Raw genomic sequence first — 6904 nt, 5'->3', positions numbered from 1 at the left:
CCTCCTGTGTTTTCCATAGTGACACTGACATCTCAGCCCCCGGACCCGAGGGGAAGCCGCAGGGCCAGAGGAGAAGGGACCAGGCTTTCTAAGACAGGCAAGTGCAGGAGCCCACTCCCCAGCCCCTACCCTGGCCACCCTCCCACTCTGGGTCGCGGCTTCCACTGCTCTGTTCTCCCCAGTGTCTAACACTTCTATTAAACATAGTATTTTTTACTGATGTGTAAGATACATATACACATGTGCATAAATTGTAAGCTTCCTGCTTGATGGACTTTTGCAAACTGAACACAGCCAGGTCACCAGCACTCAGATGAAGAATCGGGACAGGTACTACCACCTTGGAATATTTCATTGTGCCCCTTGTCAGGCGCTGCGCACACTAGTTTCTAATACAATAGATTTGTTTTAGCCTGCATTTGAACTTCATGTAAGCGAAGTCATGTCAAGATGTACGCTTTTTGTGCCTGGCCTCTCTCACTCAAGATTCATTTACAGTCATCGTGGGTAGCAATAGCACGTCGTCTCTCATTACTTTGTGATGGTCTGTTGTGCGAATACACCTCAGTTTACTTCTGCGTTCTACTGCTGAGTCTTCCAGATTTTGGCCGCTACATATGTTGCCATGAATATTCGCTGGTGAGTAGAATTTCTGGGTCGTAGGGTATGCGTGTGTTCGGTTTCATTAGATAACGCCAGGAAGTTCTCGATAATTGTTGAGCCAACTTCTATTCCCATCCAGCGCACTTTACTGGATGTAGGGTAGTATCAGATTGTGGTTTTTAGTTTTTGTGTTTCTCTGATGACTAATGAATTGAACCCCGTTTCTTATATTTATTACTTATTTGGATATCCTCTTTTTAAAACAATTTTGTCTTCTTCTCCTTCTCCTCCTCCTCCTCTGTCTCTGTCTGCTTCACCTTCTCCTTGTTTTTAAAATTTTTTTTTAACATTTATTTATTTTTGAGACAGAGAGAGACAGAGCATGAACGGGGGAGGGTCAGAGACAGAAGGACACACAGGATCTGAAACAGGCTCCAGGCTCTGAGCTGTCAGCACAGAGCCCGACGTGGGGCTCGAACCCATGGACCGCGAGATCATGACCTGAGCCGAAGTCGGATGCTCAACCGACTGAGCCACCCAGGCTCCCCATCCTTCTCCTTTTTATAATTATTATTATTTTTAAGTGGACTCTATGCCCAATGTGGGACTTGAACTCATGACCCCGAGATCAAGGGTCACATGCTCTGCCACTTGAGCCCGCCAGGCACCGCTGGATATCCTCTTTTTGTGAAATGCTTATTCAAGTCTTCTCATTTTTCTTTTCTTTCTTTTTTTTTTTTTTAATTTTTTTTTCAACGTTTCTTATTTATTTTTGGGACAGAGAGAGACAGAGCATGAACGGGGGAGGGGCACAGAGAGAGGGAGACACAGAATCGGAAACAGGCTCCAGGCTCCGAGCCATCAGCCCAGAGCCCGACGCGGGGCTCGAACTCACGGACCGCAAGATCGTGACCTGGCTGAAGTCGGACGCTTAACCGACTGCGCCACCCAGGCGCCCCAAGTCTTCTCATTTTTCTATTGTTTTCCATCTTTTTCTTATTGATTTGTAGGAAATATAATCTCCTGGATGTGAGTCTTTTGGTGGGTAGACGTTCTACGAATATCCTTTCCCACCCTGTGGCTTCTCTTCCCTCCCTTCAAAGTGTCTTTTGATGAACAGACGTTCTTAATTTTAATGCTGGACAGTTTGTCAATGTTTGTCTTTCACAATAAAGTGCTTTTTGGGGTCTCTTTTACAGACATCTTTGCCTGTCCCAAAGTTATGAAGATATTCTGCTTTCTCCTAGAAGCTTTATTGTCATATCTCTCACATGTGTATCTGCAATCCAGCTGGAGTTGATTTGCGTGTATGCTGTAAGGTAGGGGTCAAGATTCATTTTAAAAATATGGGCTAGCACCATCTTGACCTTCGACCCCATCCACTCCCAATGAAAGACCTACTTTAATCAAGAGGGGCTTTTGTGTCCAAATGTGTCTTTTGTCAGCCAAATTCAGAAGCAGCCCTCTGGGCCTCTGTGAAGGGGCCAGGGCAGAGCTCTCAATGTGTGAGTTCCTGAAATTTGCTTGGCCCACCTCTTCCCAGGGAAGTGGCTGGGCCATGAGGAAAAGGGGGCAGGGGGACAGAGCGATGAAGCACATTCCTCCCCTGGCCCCTTTCAACTGGGATTCTATGAGATTTAGAGATGCCCGGGGAAACCCTAACTCCAGTGTCCCAATTCAGAAGCTTGGGACTTTCTGCTTTTTCTGCCCACATTTATTCACTCAACAGATGTCTGGTTGCCTACTCTGTGCTGGTTACTGGTCACTGGGGATCCACAGTGGACAAAACGACAGCAAATTCCATTCTCATGGAGAAAGGCAATGCGAACATAAATAAATAAAATGCATCAAGTGTGAAGGAAGATGATAATTGCTGTGGAGAAAAATAAGGCAGGACAGAGGGACTGCGCGTGTTAATTGTAAGTTGGATGGTCAGGGGAGGAAGGCATTATTGAGAAGGTGACATCCGAGCAAAGAGCCATGTAGATGTGGGGGGGTGGGGGGGGGTGGAGCATTCTAAGTAGAAGGAACAGTGAATATAAGATCCCAGAGGCAGGAAATGGTTGCACAGATAATGGGAGAGCTGAGAAGCCAAAAGGTATTGGTGAAACAGTTGGGCGGAAGCCGCTAGCGCTCCTAGGCTAGAGAGACAAAAGGAAGAAGTGCTGTTTTTGGAACCCGGGGCGGGAGGGGGGGGGGGGTTGTCACCCAGCCGAAGCTGCAACCAGAGTGGGTCTGTAAGGCCAGGAGATGGGGCCATGGAGGAGATGTGGCTGGAGGCAACACAGGGGGTAGACATACTCTGGTTTTCCTCTTCCACCTGCCTTCCAGTCTCCTGCCAGTGCCTCCCCTTAGCAGAACCTGGCCTGCAGCCCACTGGTGGAATTGCTGGTCAAAGAAGCCTAGGGATCGCCCCCCTCCCCGCCTCCCTCTGGAGATGCAGGGCAGTCCCAAGGAGATGAGAACTGGCCTTGACAGTGGACCTTCCGACAGCGAGATACCTCCTCACATCCTACCTCCTCCTGGCTAAAGTGAAAAAGACCAATCACACCAAATGCTGGCAAGGACAGAGAGGACCTGGAACTCTCTCATCTTGCTAATGGTGTGTATGGTAGTAAAAGTACTTCGGAAAACTGCTCGGCAGTCTCTCTGATAAAGCTGGATAGACACCCACCCAGGACCCAGCAATTGTACCCCCAGGGATGTACCCGAGGAGAAGTGAGAACCTACATTCACAAAAAAGACTTGTCCTCGAATGTGAATAGCAGCGCTGTGATAGCCAAAGTGCTGGAAACAACCCCAAATGTCTGGAAACAGGAAAATGGATTAAATTATGGTTAATGCCTACAATGGAATGTGCATTACAATAAAAATAAGCACACTAATGCTACATGCAACCACAGGGATGAATCCCCAAGACATTACGCCGAGTAAACTAGGCCAGACGTAACGGAGAACATAATTGTGTGACTGCGTGTATATCAAGCACAAAGACGGGCAAAACCGATCTACGGTGATGAGGGAGGGTGGCCTGGCAGGGGGCACGAGAGAAACCTTCTGGGATTACGGAAAGGCTCTCTACCTTGGTCTGGGCGTTGACAGCACAGATACGTTTGACAAAACTCCTCAACTGTACTCTTCGGATCTGTGTATTTCCTACTCTGGGAAAGTGACACCTCGAAAAAGGAAGAAAATGTACAAACACATAAAAGACTTCAGCCTTTGTCTCCCTTCCTCTGCCACCAGCCCAGCTCGAGGAGTGCTTCTCGATGTCAGCCATCCACGGACCCCGTGGCTTTCTCCCACCCTGCACACGGGGGCGGATCCATGTTGCCACAGCAGCCGTTGGGGACAGCACGTAGCTCTGGACCTGGAGCCCAGGATGCCCCGTTTAAGTCGTGGCTCATCCTCTCCCAGCTGTGTCATTTAGTTGAGCCACATCACTTCTGGGAGTCCTCTTTTATCATCTGAAAGACGGGCTAACAACACCTCCTTCAGAGGATTGTTGGGGAAATGCAAATGAGCTAGCGGCAGGGAAAGAACTTCTGGAAACAAGAATTCAGCAACCATAGGGTACTGCTCATACCGCTCAGCCACAGGTGACCCTGACCAGCGTGGGCCTGACTCCTGCACAGTTGACAATCTGGGTATAACTTTTGACTGCCTGAAAACTTTATTACTGATAGCCTGCTGTTACCAGAATCCAACCAGTAACATAAGCAGTCAATTAACACATATTCTGTATGTGTATTGTAGACTGTATTCTTTTTTTAATGTTTACTTATTTAGAGAGAGAAACACAGAGAAAGACAGTATGAGTGGGGGAAGGGCAGAGAGAGAGAGAGAGAGAGAGAGAGAGGGAGACAGAGGATCCCAAGCAGGCTCCACACAGTCAGCCCAGAGCCCAACACAGGGCTCGATCTCACCAACCGTGAGATCGTGACCTGAGCCAAAATCAAGAGTCAGATGCTTAGCTGGCTGACCGAGCCACAGAGGCGCCCTGTATGCTGTATTCTTACAACCAAGTAATCTGGAAGAGAAAATGTTAAGCAAATCATAAGGAAGAAAAAAATACATTCACGGAACTGTACCGTATTGAAAAACATCTGCATATACGTGGACCCGTGCAGTTCAAACCTGTGCTGTTCAAGGCTCAACTGTATATAGGAAATTTCAATGGCTACTTGTGTAGCACTGAGGCAGATTGGATCGTCGGCCCCAATTCTTTCCTCCTGGTGATCTGACTCTACGCTCACACCCTGTGTCACGTGACTCCACGTTCCCACCGCGCTGGCGGCCGGCTTGGTCACCTGACTCCCAATGGCATGTCAGTGGATGCGAGCAGAGCACAGGATGAAAAACGTTTGTGCTGTTTGAGCTCCAGCGATAGCCTCACTGGCCCAAGGAGAACGTGGAGTAGCCTTGAGCCCAACCCACAGGCTGTAAGAAAAACAAAGCCTTGTTGTAAACCATGAAGTGCTCCCGTGATTTGCGAGGCATCATTTCTGTGGTGATGGCTGACTAACGCAGCCTCAAGGTCATCCCCACGAAGTCTCCATTCACTTGCCTCTCCAGTCCCATTTCCAACAACTCAGCTCCAGCTGAAGCAGTCCGTTCACTGTCCCGTGAAACTCAGCAGCCCCTCTCACTCCCCCCCTGCCTCACTTAATGTCTTGTTTTCCTTCCCTGTCTCCTGTCCTTTCCTTCCCTGTCTCCTGAGTGCCAAAGGTTTTCTCCCTCCACTGTGCCCGTCTGTACCAGCTATATCAGTCTATACCACCTATCCTTCGAAAGACAATGGGAGTACCACTTCCCTGCAGAAGCTTGTCTTCACTGCCCACCCCACCCGCCCTTGGGCACCCTCCCTCAGCCGAGCTCCTGCAGCCCAGCCAGTCTATGTCCATCACCATTGGCTTAATCTTTCCAAACGAATAGAAACGTCCTTCGTCTCTCTGGGGCTTAGGAGTTTTCTGGTCAGCATGGAATTGTGCTTTGGGAAATACCTGTTGGCGAAGGAAGGAAGGAAGGGGTCAACGAGACCCCCCCAAGTCACTCGCCGCAGAACAGCCAGCTTCCCTAAAGTCTGCCTTCGCTAAGGTCTACCTTGGCGCCCGGTCCAGAAGTTTCAGTGAGTACCACCCACCTGGTAATCTGGGGAGGACGCATCTGCCACCTGGGGTGAAGCGCAAGAGAAGGGCAGTGGTTCTAACTCTGTTCTTCTTCCCCATCCCTGTCTCATCCCTTCTCTTACCCGTGTCTCTATCTCACTTACGGGCTCTAATGACTTCCCAGACTGTGGACTGTCAACCACCCAGCTGGGATCTAGACTGTCTAAACCTATCCTGGTTTTCATCTCGGTGTGGGTGCCCAGTGTTTCGGGTTGGTTGCTCAATAAATACTTCATGTCTGCTGGGATGGATGACACGGTCTGTTAAAGTGGGTTTGGAAAATGATTTTTTTTTTAAGTTTATTTATTTTTGAGAGACAGAGCGTGCCCGCACACAAGTGGGGGAGTGGGGAGAGAGAGACACAGAATCCGAAGCCGGCTCCAGGCTCTGAGCTGTCAGCACAGAGCCCGACTCGGGGCTCGAACTCACAAACTGTAAGATCATGACCTGAGCCGAAGTCAGACACTTAACCGACTGAGCCACCCAGGTGCCTCTGGAAAATGATTTTATGCTTGGCGGTTTGGGGTCCAGCCTTTCTGAGTTCTGAAACACTTAAAAACTCCAACACCGACTATTTTGGGGGCTTGGGGGTGATGATGACAGATACCAGCAGCCTTTGGAAAGTTAAGGGGCCAATCGGCAGAATGCTGCTGTTTGAAGGGGTCTTCCGAGTGGGCAAGGGGGCATCTGTTAGAAAGTCCCTCTTCGAAAATTTCCCCATACTCACATGTCCACTGAATGACAAGGACTTCATCGGGTTAAAAAGCCCCTCTTTTAAAACTCAGCCAATTGTTTGAAGAGATGCGATCACCCAACCGAGTTGCCCAGGAACTTGGCTGGGTGATATTCCAGGCCATAGGCAGAGGAGAACATTTGCTCCAGGTCAAAGTCCCAGAGCTGGGCTGGGCAGAGCGGCAGAGTGGGAGCTCTAATCTAGGTCCAGAGAAAGGCCAGAGGAGGGCAACCAAAACAGAGTAGGCTTCAAGACGAATGTTCCTCCTTCTGCACTTTTCTCCCAGATTTTGGGGCATGGAGAGGTCTGGATATAGAGATTAGGATTATCTCGAGCCTCCCAGTAGATGCCTAGGCCTCTTGGTGGTGGGAAGGGATAGGTGCTAGCGTAATGGTGGGGG

The 6904-nt window shown here is 49.3% G+C and overlaps 1 long non-coding RNA gene across 1 annotated transcript; it reads left to right on the top strand.

Annotated features, from left to right (window-relative positions):
- Window positions 1–1579: 1579 nt before the first annotated feature.
- On the top strand, window positions 1580–6018 carry LOC131514186 (uncharacterized). The gene is made up of 3 exons (XR_009262975.1): window positions 1580–1922; window positions 2333–2522; window positions 2935–6018. It is a non-coding gene; the product is annotated as an uncharacterized LOC131514186 (long non-coding RNA).
- The last annotated feature ends 886 nt before the right edge of the window (window positions 6019–6904 follow it).

The sequence above is a fragment of the Neofelis nebulosa genome, chromosome 6, assembly GCF_028018385.1.
Source record: "Neofelis nebulosa isolate mNeoNeb1 chromosome 6, mNeoNeb1.pri, whole genome shotgun sequence".
NCBI classification, from domain to species: Eukaryota; Metazoa; Chordata; class Mammalia; order Carnivora; family Felidae; genus Neofelis; species Neofelis nebulosa.
The sequence above is the reverse complement of the archived record's forward strand: the minus strand, read 5'-3'. Positions and strand labels throughout refer to the sequence as shown.